Raw genomic sequence first — 18,774 nt, 5'->3', positions numbered from 1 at the left:
AAAGTGGCCGGGGAGGTGTTCTCAGAGAAAGATGAAATCTGAAGCCCAAAGCAAAAGCCAGTCTGGGGAAGGGCATTCTAAGCAGTGGAATAGCATGTGCAAGGGTCCTGTGACGGAGGGTCCAGCGCAGGTGGGGCAAGCTTTCCAGGTGGCGTCTTGTTGAGGGAAAGGGAGAGGCAGGAGGAGGCCGAGGCAGGCAGCGCCCGCCGGGAGGACCCCGGCTCAGACATCATCCCGAAGACCGTGGGAAACCACTCAAGCGGGGAGTGGGGGGCAGGGGCGGCGTGTGACCTGCAGAGGGTGTCTACCCTCCAGGGTAGAGACTGAGCTGGGGAGGACAAAGCTGGAGACCTGGACGTGGGTCAGAGCTGGTGCAGGGACCTAAGCAGCACAGTCCGATGGCCTTAAGGAAGGCAGGGGCCGTGGAGGAGAACTTTTTGACACCTGGGATTCGAAGGGAAAGGTGAGGGAGGAATCCCGCGAGACGGCACAGAGTGTTCTAACTTCCTCTGCCCTTGCATTAATGAAACCAACTGAGAAACTGCCTCTATCACTAAAAATCAATCCAAGCCTGTTAATAGAGGGAGGAGAAAAACAACACAAATAATACTCAATATTTCCAATGTGAATAAACCGTTTACCACTTTTCTCTCTGACTCTGGGGGGCACTAAACAGACTGCAGACGGCTGAGGTGTGAGCGTCAGGGAAGGGCCACTTCTCCTGGGCCACACTGCACATCCTGGGACAACCTCCAACACTACTGCCTGCTGCCTTTGGCTGCCGCATTGTGTCAGGGGAGGGAGGAGGACAATTTGTTAACTCTGGGATACCAACCACAAGACAAGCTCCATTCATTCATTCAACCAACAAATATTTCTCGAGTATGTGTGGTGAACTGTGCTGTATGCAAGAGGTGCAAAGGTGAAGAAAAATCAGTCCCCGTCCTCAAAGAATTTCAGCCTAGCTTGATTTAAGGTAGCAGGGATTAGAACAGAAATCAAAGCAGAATTATTCACTGTTTTAGTTGATGTTCAAATTCAGGTGAGCTATCCCTCATGGTAAAGAGAGCTTTGCAGAAATTGCTCAAGCGTTCCCAAAGGTCAGGCCATCAGTCATGAAGTGTGGTGAAAAGGGGGAAGAGACGCTGGAGCCTGTTGTAGCTGCACGGAAAGGGTGTCCACGCACACAGGCTCGTGTTGGGAAGCCATAGAGAACTCATACCTGGAATCTCCTTCACAGAGGAAGGGCCCAACCACAAGCTCCCACAGGCTTGAGAAGAACAAGAGCCGTCAGAGAGAAAGTCCATTCTTTCTCAGAGGTTTATACCATTAATTCACTTCTCTACTTTCATGTAAATTCAGAGATCTCCAAGTTAGTCAAAAGAATCTACTCCGTTACAAAGGGCTTAATCATTCCACTGTTGATATGGCTCATGTCTATTCTTCCTGAAAATGATAAACTGCCCTTGAAAATCACTGCTAGTTTTCAAACATGAAGATACGAAGGTAACACTTTGTATTTCCTGGAGGCAGTGTTCCTTTGTCTGAGAGCCACGAGCAAGACGCCACGTTGTTAGCACTCTCGCAGACTTCATCTGCTTCCTCAAGAGAGCAAAAAAAAAAGGAAGTTTCCCTAGAAAGAGATTCAAGCACACCAGAACATGAGACCACAACAGCAAGGGCGTCAAGATGACCAGAATGAAATGTGCCTAGGAGAAAAGAGTACACACATCAGATTTTCTCATTAGACTTTCTCACAATACGGCTGCATTTTAGCTGGAGTTGCCCTGAGTTGTGGGAGCAATTAATAGCCTGGCATTTCTCATTATAACAACTGGCATGACTCAGGGTATCCCAGTGACGCAGTTGGTTGGCACCCCTCCTACTCGCCTTGTAGTTTACATCCCCTTCAAGGCACGTGTGTTTTTGGCAAGCATTCCACCAAGAAGAAGGAAAAATGTCTCCCTGTGGCAAACTGGGAAATGCTCACTAAGCTAATTTGGACAGGTATGTTTCTGTAAGCACTGATGTTCAGACAGAGGACAAAGGGGGACGTAAACCAAAATGCTTGTAAAAAGGTAAGAGTGGTCATTTAGTCATTCTGTGAGACTCAAATGAGATGCTGGGGTCAGGGAGTATCTTACGGTTCATTTTTCTCAAATTGACAATGCCTAGCATACTGTGGAAGCATATCAACTTCTTCCCATGGTGACAATGATCTATTAATTTATTTTCAAAGTAAGTTCCGTTCATGAAAATAAGCCTTGCTTCGCATTTACAGGATAGTTAGCTAACGTTAGATTTCTTTTTCTACTGTCCATGCTTCTTTATAGATGTGGGGCCTTTGGCACTAGTAGGGAAAACACATAATTATAATATGGCAAATTTTATAACCACAGCAGCCACAAACAACAGGTCGGTGGCCAACCTTCTTAGTTTGCCCGGGGACCTGCGGACTCTCGGTGCTAAAACCAGAACAGACCTGGGCAAACCAGCATGAGCTGGTCACCGTACATGTCACACACACACCCTTCCGCCAGACATGTGGTGTCAAGAATATGTTTACTTTCTCAACTTTCCCAGTGTTTTGTTGTATAAGTCCCTCAACTCCAGCATAAACCTCTAAGAAGAGAACATCACAGAAAATAAACAAACGAACCCATGAGAACAAGCCCCAAATCAAGTAGAGATGTTACAAGCGTAAGTTCAACTTCCCTAAATGTTTTATTTATTTAAACACTCAAAAGAGAAAAACACATTATGCAGGAAATAAACTTTCATTTTGCATAATGAAAGTTATAATGCACATATAATCCCCCTAAAATCACCCCATTCGAGGACAGAAACATGGATGTTCATTTCTCTGCTCTAGGATGTTTTACTATCATTACAAATCTTACTCTAAATGTCAGTATCACAGTCTTACTCAGTTCAAATATGGACAAGTGAAATCTTTTTACCACTGTAATAGATTTAAAAATATGGAAACATTTGACTCAACTATATTTAGTCTGAGATATTAATTAATACTAACTTCAAATAATCTAATTATGCATTCCTTCAAAGTCCAAAATGAAATCAAATATGCATAGTACTAGCTGTCTGATATATATAAGGTATATGTTATACACACATGCATATCTCGACCACCACGCACAGATACGTTTATACGTGTTCTATATTTATTTTATACATGCACGTCTCTCTAGATATGCGTGTGTGAGCATGCATGTGTGTGTGGATGCAGGCATGTATTCCCTTACACCTGTGAGACACACCTGGAGGACACAAGACCCTAAACATTGGCTGCCGCTCTGCTGTCTCTCCACGAATGCACCAGCCCCGACCCTGAGCCTGCGGGCTCCTGGCCTCGAGTGTCCACATCAGCACCCCTGTTCTCAGGGCCCGGGAGCCGTGTACCTCCTGGCAGCGCCACTGCCATGCTGAAATAGGGTCTTTCCAAGGACAAATGGAATCTTAGAGAGCTGTCCGCAGCGATGGCTTTGCTCCTTTCAGGACTAAGCTGAAGGCATGGCAAGGGGGCTAGGAAGAGATGTGTCCCTTGCTCCCAGTCTCACCCTGCGAAACGTTCCGGGGCTATTCCCTGCAACCGAAGAGGACGTCCTCTTGGAGATGCCGTGACACATTGGATCGCACCCCTACCCGCACTACTCCGTTACAGCTGACCGCACAGGGTCTACCTCGCCACTGCTTCATCAGCTCCCTCTTACCTGTTGCTATCGAGAACTTGGACGTTTGTTCACATGAAGGAGTAAGGAAATGATTTTCACACCCCTAGATGGGATGGAAGTAATCAGAAATACAAAATGCAATTTTGCTTTGCAAGATTTACTTGAAGGGAATTAACACCAAGAGGATAATACAACCACTGCCTCCTCCTCTATTTGAAACCCTCAATTAAGTAATAATAATGAGAGAAATAAGAACCACTAACTGTTACGATGCTCTTACGTGATCCAGGAGCTGGTCCAAGCCCTCTAAACGGACAGGTGCTTGCACAGTCCTGTGGGGCAGGATTTGTTGTTATTCCAGCCACTCAGAAGAGGAAACTGAGTCACAGAGAGGCTGAGTTTGCGCCCAAGGTCGCACACCATTAAAGGGCAGAACCAGGGTTTGAACTCAGGCCATGTGATTTCAGAGTTCACATTCTTGGCCACCATTTTATATTGCTTCTTTTCAAGTTGTAGCTATTATCCTTCCTAACCATGCTAAGAAGAACAGGAAGATAACAGAAAATGCTAAGGACATTTTCCACTAAATATTTAGAAGCAGTACTTTTTAAAAATTTTAATCATTAGATGTTTTTCAAATGTTCCATCATTGCCACAATTCCTTATTTCATCATTAGATCAAAGAAATGACTAAAATTTATCTGGGGCATTTACAATTTATTTAAATTCATATAGAGTGTGTTAGATGAAAGCCAGGCACTAAACAGCTAGACGTTCCGCTCACAACTAAAGACCAGAGATAAGCCATCGGCAGGCTGCCAATTCCTCCTTCCTCTCCAACTTTAATGAACACAAGTACTGTTTTACATCCATTTCCACAGACAAAATTCTTAAATTTAACTAAAATTTAATTCAATAATATTAACCCATACACAGCAGCTTCAAAACAGACTATGATTTCTCCATATGTATCTAGTTTTAAAATAAGAAAAAGTTAATAAGACTATTGAGAGTAAATTAGTTGTGTAAAGTACTTGGTGTGACACAGGTTTCAGACAGAATACTAAACTCCACAGAGCACAGGTGAAGAATGATCTAGACCTTCGGAGTAGGCAATGATGATTTCCCAATGATTTCACTGAATGAAAGGCATGTGTTAAAACGGGTAGACTTCACATAGGCAATTTCTAAATACCCAAGATTACTCAGCACAGGTAATACACAAAATTGTTTCATGCATTAAACTATAGACTCTGACTACAAAAATGAAGTATACACATTGTACATATAACCAAAGGACATAATTTATCTCTTGGATATAATACTTTACCTTGCCTGATAATGAATGGGCATGTCTAGACTGAAGAAGATTCATGCTTTCAAAGATAAATAAGTTCTAAGGATTACTCCCCATTTATAATCTTCCAAGGTAAAACAGTACAATTCTGTCAGCGATGATAAAGACTGAGCACTAAAACACCGAGAAAAATCATCCTGGTGAAGCATGAACTAGGCTGTTACGGTTGTTTTGATCCCAAACTTTCTAATCTGTCCACAACACACTTCTTCCAGAGGGCCTTCTGATTTATGGCTACGGCAGAGAGGAAAACTGGACCTCTTCCCAACCAGGCTGCAGAACTGAGTCCCTTACGTGCGGTTTTACCCAAAAGGTGACAAAAGCTACAAAATGACAGGCTTTTCCCTCCTCCTCCGCTTTTCCCTTCTCTGCCTCACACTGCCTTTTCTCCTCCTCTGCTTTGCTAGAGCTTCTCCTGTGATCCCCTCTCCCCCTCCTCATTTTCTTTGTCCTGGAATTCAAGTTCTCTTGACTCAGACTACGTGTGGGCTGGATTCAGGTAAAATGTTCTTTTCGTGGTGATTCCATGACATCAGACACTCCTGGTTGCCTCTTCCCTTCCTGCTCTCTATCTTTCTGTGGGCATTTTATTTCTCTAAATGTTGAGAAATAATGTTCTCAGAGCTGGCTTCTCTTCTTTTCTGTCTAGTATCTCTCTCCCCAGAAGAGCTCACCCTTCTCATGGTTTTAAATACCACCTGTATACTGATGATTCCCAATTTTGTATCTCAAGCTTAGATCTTTCCTTTGAGCTCCACACTTGTGTACATCCAACTGTTGATCTAAAAGTTGATCTTTCTATGCTGATTCTTCATGAGCATCTCTCTCCAACTTATCATGACCCAAAAGCATTCTTATCCAGTTGTCATTATTTCAGAAAATATATACCCAAGTCTCAAATCAGAAACAGAAAGCCTGACCTCCACTGCATACCCAATTCATCTGTAAGCCCTACTGATTCTACTTTTTTAATCCTTATTTTGTTATGACTTATTCACACTGTTGAATATAACTGTTGATTATACTTTTGACCGATAGCTCTAATTTGTCCACTTTCTCCATTTCCTCTGCCCTGTCTTAATCCAAGCTACCAGTACCTCATTTGCAAAATAAGATGTTTGCCAAAACTTCCTAAGGATTCCATTCTCACTGTTACCATCAAGTCTTCACAAAGCAGCCAGATTTTTCTTAAAGCAAATCAGATCATGACACCCTCCAAGTCCCTCCACTGCACTTAGAATAAAACCCAAACCCTTTTCCATAGCCACATGACTGGGGCCCTGATGTCATCTGGGGTATTCCACCCACGGTCGCCACGCAGATGGATTCCTTTCAGATCTTAGACCACCAGGCTCTTTCCCACTTCAGCTTCTTGGCCAATGCTGCACCCAGAACATCCAGCCCCATTTCTTCATGTCACTGGCTCCTTCTCTCTCTTCAAATTTTGGTCTCAATGTTATGTCCTTGGATAGGGTTGATTCTCTTGATGTGTTTGTTCGTTTGCCCATTTTGCATCTGTTTACCCTTACTGGACTGTAAATTCTGTGAGAATAGGGACCCATGTGGCATCATAACCTGCTAGAGTGTCTGACACAAAGGAAGCATCTGGTAAATATTTCTTAAAGAAATGAAGGAATGTCTTTTCTTTACCCACACAGAACTTAGCTCAAGAAAGTTACGGAAAAAAAAAAGATCCAATGAAATATTTAATGATGATCAGTGAAAGTAAAGAAGAAGATTCAATGAAATATTTAATGATTATCAGTGAAACGTCAAAAAAGAAAAAAAAAGAAAAGAAACAACTGACTAAAGACTATACATGGTGTCAGGTGTCAAAAAGCCACAGAGTACATGATTCCTCTTATATGAAACGTCCAGAACAGACAAGTGCAGAGAGACAGAAAGTAGACGAGTGGCTGCCAGGGTCTGGGGGGAGCGGGGGATGGTGCGCGACAGCTACTGGGTATGGGGCTTTCTTTCGGGGTGATGGAAATATTCTGTCAGTGGTGATGATTGTCCAACTCTGTGAATACAGTTGACCCTTGAACAACACAGGTTTGAATTGCGAGGTCCACCTATACGTGGATATCATTCAATAGTAAACACTACGCAGGGTCCATGGTCAGCTGACTATGCATACAGAGGAAGCAGGTGTACGGAGGGTCGACTGCACCCTAAATACCACTGATTATACAGTTCAAAAGATATACTCTTTCTTTTAAAACAACTTTTTTCTAATTTTTACCTTTTGGCCGCGCTGCGCAGCAGGCAGAATGTTAGTTCCCTGACCGGGGATTGAACCCGCACCCTATGAAGGGGAAGCGCGGAGTTTTAACCACTGCACCACCAGGGAAGTCCCAAAAGATATTTTTTAAAAAGAATTAATGATAAGTGAGTTACATCTCAATGCAGCTTTTTTTAAAAAAAAAAAAAAGACTATGCAGGATGAACTACAATCAAATGCTACCATCCATGCACTAGAGTGTGAACCCTTTTGAGCCAGAATCATTGTATTGATCTTTTTATCCCCAGATCCTAGCACAGTGCTGGCTGGTGGACAGACTGAATGGACGAATGATGACCTTGACTTTAGGGACTGTCATCTGGATGCAAAAACTCCAGCAATTAGATCTAACTAGGCTTTGGTCGGATCTGATGACAGCGAAGAATGAGCCCTCATGAGAAAATGATTCCACATTACACAGACATGACACTTTGTAATTCACAAAAGGCTATTATATCTGTTATCATATTTGAATATCACACACAAAAGTAAAAGTCCTGTGAGGTGGGCAGGCTGCTATATCATCACTTGTGTTTTCCAGAAGAACAAAGGGAGCCTCACAGAAGTTAGAGACTTGCCCTAGGACACCTGGCTACACGTGGCATCGTGGAGTCAAAGAATGGGTGGCAAATGCCCACTGCGGGCCCCTTTGCAAACCACTGCCCTTCTGGACAAGCTCAACTCTGCCATCGACATTCACAGAAAGAACCAGAAAGGCACCATTCAGGTGCTCAACTCCGTCCTTGGCTCCATCACTGAAGCAGATTCGACCTTAGAGCACGTAGCCACTTTCTCCCCCATGCAGTCATCCACAACACTGGTGTGATAAGCCTTCCTCTGCCTTCTGTACTGGCAGAGATTTAGAGCAGCCTTGCAGAAAGAAAAGAGCCGTGCGGCACCCTCTGCAGCATCTGCACTGGCTGTACTTCACCTACCCTGCCCCGCAGACCTTCACCCCCAAGGACAGCCAGCTCCCTCCACTTCCCGTCAGAACCCCAGCCAACAACTGGGGGGGCAAAACGTTTTCACATCAGACATTCACAGGATTGGCTTTACCCCATTCTGTGTGTGAAAAAGCTGAGTCCCCCAGATGTTAAGTTAGGCCCGCCGAGAATCAGAAAATGATCAAAGAGTACAGCTGGTTCTCAAAGTCGGCTCTTCTTGCTTAAACCCAGAGTGCTTTCCAAGGCCCATGCTGCCCCTCATACACCCCCACAGGACCGCCCCTGCTTCTACTTACGTTCCTCGACCACTTCCATACACAGGATCTCCGGCAACGCTGCCTCTCCTCCCACAAAGAGGGCACCCAGTGGATGCAGGCTGCCAACCGTACCAGCGCCTTCTGACAAGTTCAGCTGGCCACTGCCCATCTGTGTGACCTCTGACCCTCTCCATGCCCCCACTGCCTTGATCTCTCCAGTTCTCAGCTCCTTACGGCACCAGGCCTGAGGTGCACGAAGGCCCTGGAGTGGGACACACGTCCTGCGGCTTTCTCTGAGCTCTAAGAACATCCCTTCCTTCCTGGGCTTCTTTTCCCCTCCTTCTTTGTGTGGGAGAACTTCACGTTGGTATGCCATATTTCTGCCTAAAGACCCAGGGATGAGACCAGATGGGAGCAGGCTTACCGGGGTTACAGAGTCCCCAGGTGCAAGTGAAAGCTGAATCACACCGTGACAGCTGGCTCTCCATGGGCGTGCAGGCGATGTGCATCCTGGAGCATCACCAGAAGCTGCCCTCACAGGCCAGGCCCCGCCTGTAGGCTACGAACGGGACGGTGTTACAAAGTCTTCTGGACTTACGTCGGCAGTACCCCTTGGCCAGAGCCCAGAGCACACTTCCTTCACAGGGAATGTGGTGCTTCAGGAGTAGCTTTGACACCAATGTCAAAGTAGCTTTTGACACCAGTGCAATTCGGTACTTGTTCAGTGAACAGATAAGTGAATGAATAAATGACCTGTATTTAGGAAGAGTAACACTGATATTGCTAATCTAAAAGAGAAGCTAATAAAAGTCACTTATATTTGACTGTGTAATAAACTATACATTAGATGCACAGGTAGAAATGCCTCCCTAATTACCCAGCCAATATTAAGACTGGCTTAAATTTCCCAAGGACTTTTTTTTTTTTTTACTTTATTGGAGTATAATTGTTTTACAATGGTGTGTTAGTTTCTGCTTTATAACAAAGTGAATCAGCTTTACATATACATATGTTCCCATATCTCTTCCCTCTTGCGTCTCCCTCCCTCCCTCCCTCCCTCCCTATCCCACCCCTTTAGGTGGTCACAAAGCACTGAGCTGATCTCCCTGTGCTATGTGGCTGCTTCCCACTAGCTATCTACCTTACGTTTGGTAGTGTATATATGTCCATGCCTCTCTCCCGCTTTGTCACAGCTTACCCTTCCCCCTCCCCATATCCTCAAGTCCATTCTCTAGTAGGTCTGCGTCTTTATTCCTGTCTTACCCCTAGGTTCTTCATGACATTTTTTTTTCTTAAGTTCCATATATATGTGTTAGCATACAGTATGTGTCTTTCTCTTTCTGACTTACTTCACTCTGTATGACAGACTCTAGGACATTTTAACTGACGAAGGAAGGAAGGGGAGATGGGAGGGGCGTATCTCCTTGTATTCTGTACTACAGGTACCGCTAACCAAGGACTGAAAATTCACTGCAAAACAACCTAAATGGGGCTTCCCTGGTGGCGCAGTGGTTAAGAATCCTCCTGCCAATGCAGAGGACATGGGTTCGAGCCCTGGTCTGGGAAGATCCCACATGCCATGGAGCAACTAAGCCCGTGTGCCACAACTACTGAGCCTGTGCTCTAGAGCCCGCGAGCCACAACTACTGAAGCCCGCGTGTCACAACTACTGAAGCCCGTGTGCCTAGAACCCATGCTCCACAACAAGCCACCGCAATGAGAAGCCCACGCACCACAATGAAGAGTAGCCCCCGCTCGCCGCAACTAGAGAAAGCCTGCGCGCAGCAAGGAAGACCCAACGCAGCCATAAATGTATAAATAAATTTATATTAAAAAAAAAACCTAAAAAATCCATAGTTCCAATGAGCTGATGATTAGTTAGTTGCCTTTGAATACTAATGCATGTTCATTTATATAATTAGGATAACGAGCAGAAGAGGGGATGATAATAACACCACTACATTACATTTACTTTACAGGTTAGAAAGTGTTTTCACATCTGTAATTCTATCCATCAAATAAATGCTCCCCATAATAATTCCAAGAGCGTGGCGGTGTAGGTATCCTTATTTCCATTTGAGATATCCCATTACATCATCTTTGTTGGCAACAGTCAAAAAAGACTTGCCCAAGCTCACACAGCTACTAAGGGACAAAGCTGAGACTGAGACCTTCATTTTCTGAGTCTCAGCCTAGTGTACGTAGTCCCACACCATCTCCCCAGAATGAGCCAAGTACTACTATTTATTTATTCACCCAAGAAATACTTATCCATTCATCCAATAACATTAAGTAAGTATGGCCAAGCACTGTGCTAAGTTGCTGGGCCTTCAAAGACAAAGAAATAATCCAATACAAAATGGGCAAAGGTATGGTTAGATTCTGTTTGCTAGTATTCTGTTGGTTACCAGAGTGGGGCAGTGGGAGGCAAGGGGTGAAGGTGGTCCAAAAGTATGAACTTCCAGTTATAAGACAAATAAGTCCTAAGCATGTGATGTATAGCATGGGGACTACAGTTAACAGTACTATATTGTGTATTTGAAAGTTGTTAAGAGAGTATATCCTAAAAGTTCTCATCACAAGAAAAACACTTTAACTGTGTTGTGAGGAGTATTCACTAAACTTCTTGTAGTATATATATGCATATATATCAAATCATGATGTTGTGCATCTTAAAATAATACAGTGTTATATGTCAATTATATCTCAATAAAACTGGGAGAAAAAAGACAAAGAAAACCTTAATCTGCTTCTACAGATTATAATTAGTAGCAAACAACCAACTATATATGCAAGGGGGATAGACAGATACATGACGGCCATAAGGAAGCATATTATTTACTAGTACATACTAATAAACATATTTTAAAATGCCTCCTGGACACTATAAAACTCTTAGAGGAAAACATAGGAAGAACACTCTTTGACATAAATCACAGCAAGATCTTTTTAGACCTACTTCCTAGAGTAACAGAAATAAAAGCAAAAATAAACAAATGGGACCTAATGAAACTTCAAAGCTTTTGCACAGCAAAGGAAACCATAAACAAGATGAAAAGATAACCCTCAGAATGGGAGAAAATATTTGCAAGTGAATCAACGGACAAAGGATTAATCTCCAAAATATATAAACAGCTCACGCAGCTCAATATTAAAAAAACAAACCCAATCAAAAAATGGGCAGAAGACCTAAATAGACATTTCTCCAAAGAAGACATACAGATGGCCAAGCAGCACATGAAAGAATGCTCAGCATCACTAATCATTAGAGAAATGCAAATCAAAACTACAATGAGGTATCACCTCACACCAGTCAGAATGGGCATCATCAGAAAATCTACAAACAACAAATGCTGGAGAGGGTGTGGAGAAAAGGGAACCCTCTTGCACTGTTGGTAGGAACGTAAATTGATACAGCCACCATGGAGAACAGTATGGAGGTTCCTTAAAAAACTAAAAATAGAATTACCAAATGACCCAGCAATCCCAGTACTGGGCATATACCCAGAGAAAACCATAATTCAAAAAGACACATGCACCCCATTGTTCACTGCAGCACTATTTACAATAGCCAGGTCATGGAAGCAACCTAAATGCCCATCGACAGACGAATGGATAAAGAAGATGTGGTATATATATACAATGGAATATTACTCAGCCATAAAAGTGAACGAAATTGGGTCATTTGTAGAGATGTGGATGGACCTGGAGACTGTCATACAGAGTGAAGTAAGTCAGAAAGAGAAAAACAAATATTGTCTATTAATGCATATATGTGGAACCTAGAAAATGGTACAGACGAACCAGTTTGCAAGGCAGAAATAGAGACACAGATGTAGAGAACAAATGTATGGACACCAACGGGGAAAGTGGTGGGGTGGTGGGGTGGGATGAACTGGGAGATTGGGATTGACATATATACACTGATAGGTATAAAACAGACAACTAATAAGAACCTGCTGTATAAAAAAATAAAATTCAAAAAAAATGCCTCTTGCTCATGATTGTTGCCATTTCAAAACATAATGTAGATACAGATTTAAGAGCTAAAACAGAGTGAGGTATGATTCGAACTAACACATTCTAGGCTTGGCAACTTCAGCATTTACTGTTCGTTAAAACTGTATTTTCGGGCTTCCCTGGTGGCACAGTGGTTGGGAGTCCACCTGCCAGTGCAGGTTCCAGCCCTGGTCGGGGAGGATCCCACGTGCTGCGGAGCAGCTGGGCCCATGCGCCGCAGCTACTGAGCCTGCGCTCTGGAGCCCACAAGTCACAACTACTGAAGCCCGCACACGCGGAGCCTGTGCTCCGCAACGAGAGGCCACCGCAGTGCGGCGAAGAGTGGCCCCCACTCACCGCAACTAGAGAAAGCCCGCGCACAACAGCAAGGACCCAACGCAGCCAAAAATAAATAAATAAAATAAATAAATTTATTAAAAAGAAACTATTTTCATTATCCTAGTTTTAATTAAAGTATTATGTAGAGTTGGTGAGATGCAATTATGTGCAACTGACTTAAGATGTATAATAGGCTAATATTTGTAAAGAAATTCCTTATTGTTGCTAGATCTGCTCATGTAAAATGAAGTGGTATTTTATTTTCAAATGAAAAATCGGTACGTAGAATATTAAACTCTTGTCATTAAAGTTAAACACTATATTGCCAACTCAAGTGGAACCAAGTAATTGTAAGATGCCCTGGCCCATCCCTCAGGCTACTCCTTTTGCACGGGAATGGTCCTCTGGCTGTGATGTACCCTGAATCCCAAAGCAGCAGGTGCAGTGTCAGCTGCCTGCACATGCCCAGTGACCTTCATTACGTACATCTGCACTGCATCATGATGCAGGCCTCACACTTAAGCACCCGGCTGCTGCCAGGTGTAGCCCATAACCTGGTCTCCTACTGTTTATAAGGTAACCCTTCATACAACAGTGTCACAATGACTAACAACCTGAAAGAAAATGTGAAATTCTCACGACCTTAGCCCTCCTCTCACTATGCACAGGCAGGTTCCAGGATAAAGCACAATGAGCTGGAGCCTTGGTCAGCACTCCGTACACCATTCAACAAAGAGATGCAGTGCTTCCAACCTTTTACCTGCTTCTGTGGACATTAATACTAGTCTCCAGGATAATATCAGCTCAGAGGATGGGACTCCTCCTGGTGTGGTTAGAACGACCACAACAAAAAGAACTTTCTAGGCTTTAGAAATCAGCACTTGGAAAAGCCCATGGAGCATGTATAGGAGCTAAGGCAGAGGTGCTGTGCCCCAGGGCTCCAGCACGTTCTCTTCCCCTGGGTCCCTCCTTCCCAGCTGGCTCTAACTCCCAGAAGACACCTACAGGCACAGCCATGCACTCAGCCACATCTATACAGGACTTTTTGAAGCAAGCATCAAGACATGATTGCTACACGCAATGTCATGCGGGTGACATGTAGCATGTACTGTCTTCACATCCTCGAACATTAGGTAGTAAATTACTTCTCACTCCATTATCCCTTGTTAAATGTCCTGACAACTCCAGGAGGAAGAGACCATTCTCCCTCTCCTAAAGGAAGCAGAGGCGCTGTGAGGTTACGTGACCTGCCCCCAGGATAGAGAGATGCCCCTGGGTGGGCGTCTTAGTCGATTCAGGCCACTATAACAAAATACCATAGATTAAGTCATTCATAAGCAAAAACATTATTTCTCACAGTTCTAGAGGCTGGGAAGTCCAAGATCAAGGGACTGGTGAGAACCCACTTCCCAGTTCACAGACGGCCGTCTTCTCGCTGTGTCCTCGAGTGGTGGAAGGGGCGAGGAGCTCTCTGGGGTCTCTTTTATAGGGCACTCATCCCAGTATGGGGCTCCACCATCACGACCTAAGCACCTCCCAAAGGACCCACACCCACATCCAAACGCTCAGTCTACAGTGGTGGGATTCCAAGCTGCAGATGTTGGAGCCAAACGCCCAGAGGAGCAGTCCAAGGAGGTGTTCGCTGTGCTGGTCTACCCAGAGCAAGCCCCCTCCGTGCCACCAGCACACGCTAACCATGTCTCCTCTTCCTCCTTGCAAACCCCAGCTCCTCTGAAGCCCAGGTGACCCAGCTACAGCACTGTTTATTTCCGATGTGTCCCCTTCCTCCGCCCACTGACTGAGGAAGGAAGCTCCCGGCTTCCCACCTCCCCCAGCTCCTTCTGCCGTCATCCTGCACGGCTCAGCATCCACATCTCCGTCCACTCTCACACTGTGGCCTCAGTCCTCCACGGACATTTCCTGCACACCATCTCAGCCCCGTGCTCACGGTCACCCCCTAAACCTTGCCAGCCCCTACAGAAACTCCATTCTGAAGCCTAGCCCTCAAATGCCCCATGTCTCAGCCCAGTTTTTCTGGGAAACAGAGCCCTGCCTGATGTGCGTGTCATCACAGGTAAGCAGGAAGGAGGGACAGGAGGAGAGAGCACAGACCAAGGAGGGCTTGATCTCACTGACTCCAGCGGTGCAGCTGTGCCTGACCCTCAGGAGGACTTCCAAGAAGCTGCACGAAGCTGTGTCCCTCAAGAGTCCAGCTGGGATCTGCTGGTCCGCACCCCTCACCTGCATACACTCATCCTGACTCACCAAGGGCCAAAGTCTACCCCCCAAGAATTTAACTTGGCCACCCTCCTGGACTGCATCACCTGATCCCTTCCAATGGAAGGGACTGGCTGGAGCGGTCACGGTGAGGATAGGAGGGTCTGAGGTGCCCAGAGCACCCACTTCCTCTCAGTCCCCCACTCAGGTATCCTTCCACTTCACGGGCTGCAGTCTCCTGACTCTGCCGAATTGGACCACCCATCACCTCCTCCCTCACACGACTCCCAGACAACCAAGAGCCACCTCCCATCTGCAAACCCTCCATGTTCTTGTTCCTTGGTCCCACGTGACAGGCTACACTTCATCCTTCTTTGTAGAGCTGCCTTCTCTACAACTTTACCGCGACAATCCATGACCACAAACCGCAAAGGTGCCACTGTACTCAACTGGTCCCTAAGTCTAGCGTGTTGCTCAATTTGCTTTTGACTCTCCAGATAATTACTGAGTAACTTCACCTCTCTTCTTGTGTCACACTTCACTCTAAACTTATAACCTCATCCCAACATTCACAGAGGAAATAAAAATCCACAAGAAAACCCTCAGTTTTCCACAAGCATGTCTGCCAGACAACATGCGTCCAAACCCATAACAGGCCCTGTTCTGTAATGGAAGCTGCCCTTGACTCTATCAAAGGCTGTCCCTTGATGGGCTGCATACAGAGTGGTGAAGCCTGTGGACCACACCACACTGGGGCCCTCGTGCACGTGCTGGTGATGCGGGTGCCCATGCCACCCAGCCTCTACCTTCTCCGGGGCTCTGCCCCTCACTCACACTCTACTGCATCCTCACACTCTCCTTCTCTAGGAGAGAATTTGCATTAGCATATGAGTATTCTCTGTTATTTCCCACGTGAAGGAAAAAAAACAACCCCCTGACCTCATGGATCCTCACCATTTCTCTGCAGCCATTCTCGATAAAAATTCCCAGAGTTCTCATCTTGCTGTCTTTACTTTCTTCTCTGTTATTTAAATGTATTAAAATTGCAATTACCAAACATTTCCTAACTAGAGAAAAATAATAAAATGAAGACCAATGTTTCTAACATTCTATTTCCTCCTAGTTCAATATTCCTTTTCCTCAAGTCCACTCTTAGTAGATCTTCCAGCAAGTTCTCAGAAATGTAAATTCTCAGTCTGAAAATGTCTTCCTTTCTCCCTTACTTTTGGATATTAGTTTGGCTGGATATGAAATTCTGTGATGACAGTTATATCCTCAGGTACTATCATCTTCCCTATTATTGCTGTCAACTGTCATCTAATTGCCGTTCCATTGAGGAAATCTGAATTACATGTATTGTTGCTTTTAAGGTTTCTTCTTTGAGGTTCTACAGTTACACTACAATAAGCCTAGATTTGGATTTAGTTTTATTTATCCTATTTGCAGCTTTTTCTGCTTCTTGACTCTGAGAGTTCCTCATGTTAGGAAATATTGTAACAATTATGCCGTTGAACGTGATCTAGCCCCAACTCTCTCCATTCTTTCTTTCTGGGACCTGTCTTAGGTTTCTACTGATTATCCTCTATATCTCTTTGCCTGTCTTCTGTACTTTCCATCTTTTTATCTCTGTGCCTGATTCTGAGTATTCTTCTCAGACCTACCAGAACAATATTTCTCACTTTAGCTGCAATAGTGTCTGCTCTTTCACCCATTCAATTGATTTTATAAATAAATGATTGTAGTTTTCACTTCAAGAAGTTTAGTTTTTCCCTATTTGGTTTTTTTTTTTAAGATGTTGGGGGTAGTTTATTAATTAATTTATTTTTGCTGTGTTGGGTCTTCGTTTCTGTGCGAGGGTTTTCTCTAGTTGTGGCAAGCGGGGGCCACTCTTCATCGTGGTGCGCGGGCCTCTCACTATCGCGGCCTCTCTTTTTGCGGAGCACAGGCTCCAGACGCGCAGGCTCAGTAGTTGTGGCTCACGGGCCTAGTTGCTCCGCAGCATGTGGGACCCTCCCAGACCAGGACTCGAACCCGTGTCCCCTGCATTAGCAGGCAGATTCTCAACCACTGCACCACCAGGGAAGCCCTTCGTTCTTTTTAAAATCAGCACATTAAAAGATGTTCGACATCATTAGCCATTAGGGAAATGCAAATTAAAAACACAATGAGTTGTAATTAAATATCCATCGAGATGGCTAAAATTAAAAAAATAGTGACAACATTGAATGCTAGTGAGGAAGCAAAGAAACTGGGTCATTTGTACATCGTTGGTGGGATTATAAAATGGTACACTAACTCTGGAAACAGTTTGGCATTTTCTTAAAAAAACTAAACATGCAAATACCATATAACCAGTCACTGCACTCCTGGGCATTTATCCCAGAGAAATGAAGACATGTCCACACAAAACATGTACAAGAATATTTACAGCAGCTTTATTCATAAGGGTGAAAAACTGTACACAGCCCAAATGTCCTTCACCTGGTGAAGGGTTACACAAGCTGTGGTATGTCCACACCATGGAAAACTACACAATAAAAAGGAACCCAGCACTCACACATGCAGTAACCCGAACAGAGAATTACGCTGAGTGAAAAACGCCAATCCTAAAAGGTTACAGACTGCACAATTCCACTTATCAAACATCCTCTAAATGATACAATTATAGAAATGGAGAACAGATTCATGATTGCCAGGATTTAGGGTGGGGACAAAGGCTGGGGGAAAGTAGCTGTTGGTATAAACAGGCAACGTGAGGGGTCCTGTGGTGATGGGACTGTTCTGTGTTTTGAGTGTATCAACGTCAATATCCTGGCTATGACGTGGCACCACAACTCTACGAGGTCTCACCTGGCTGTGATGCTCTACTACAGCTCTACGAGGTCTCACCTGGCTGCAATGCTGCACCACAGCTCTGCGAGGTCTCACCTGCTGTGATGCTCCACTACAGCTCTACGAGGTCTCACCTGGCTGCAATGCTGCACCACAGCTCTGCGAGGTCTCACCTGCTGTGATGCTCCACTACAGCTCTACAAGGTCTCACCTGGCTGTGATGCTGCACCACAGCTCTATGAGGTCTCACCTGTGATGCTGCACCACAGCTCTATGAGGTCTCACCTGGCTGCAATGCTGCACCACAGCTCTGCGAGGTCTCACCTGACTGTGATGCTCCACTACAGCTCTACAAGACCTCACCAGGTAGGGGAACTGTTTAAAGGGCACATGGGATCTCCCTGTATTACTTCTTAACAACTGTATGTGAATCTACAATTAGCTCAAAATATTAAGCTTAATTAAAAATGAGGAAAAAACAAATACTGTATGATTTCACTTATATGAGGGACCCACTGGAGTCAAATTCAGAGAGACAGAAAGTAGAAGGGTGGGTGCCAAGAGCAGGGGGAGTGGGGAGTGGAGAGTTACCCTTTAATGGGGACAGAGCTGCAGTTTCACAAGACGAGAGAGTTGCAAAGATTGGTGGTGGTGACGGCTGCGCAACAATGTGAATACATTTAATGCCGCTGAATTTACGTGAAAAACAGTTAAGATGGTAAATTTCATGTTACACGTATTTTAGCACAATTTCAAAAAATTTTCCGAAAACTAAAACCACAGCTCTTCCAAAGACGTCCCACTGTATGTGGAATAAAACTCAGATTTCTTTCCATATTCTGGCACCTCCAGG

General features: G+C 44.6%; 1 protein-coding gene across 1 annotated transcript in view; it reads right to left on the bottom strand.

Moving 5' to 3' along the window:
- SDK1 (sidekick cell adhesion molecule 1) overlaps positions 1-18,774 on the bottom strand; it is a 581,111-nt gene that overhangs the window by 491,155 nt on the left and 71,182 nt on the right. The window lies entirely within an intron of this gene.

This window comes from Globicephala melas, chromosome 15 (assembly GCF_963455315.2).
Source record: "Globicephala melas chromosome 15, mGloMel1.2, whole genome shotgun sequence".
NCBI classification, from domain to species: Eukaryota; Metazoa; Chordata; class Mammalia; order Artiodactyla; family Delphinidae; genus Globicephala; species Globicephala melas.
The sequence above is the reverse complement of the archived record's forward strand: the minus strand, read 5'-3'. Positions and strand labels throughout refer to the sequence as shown.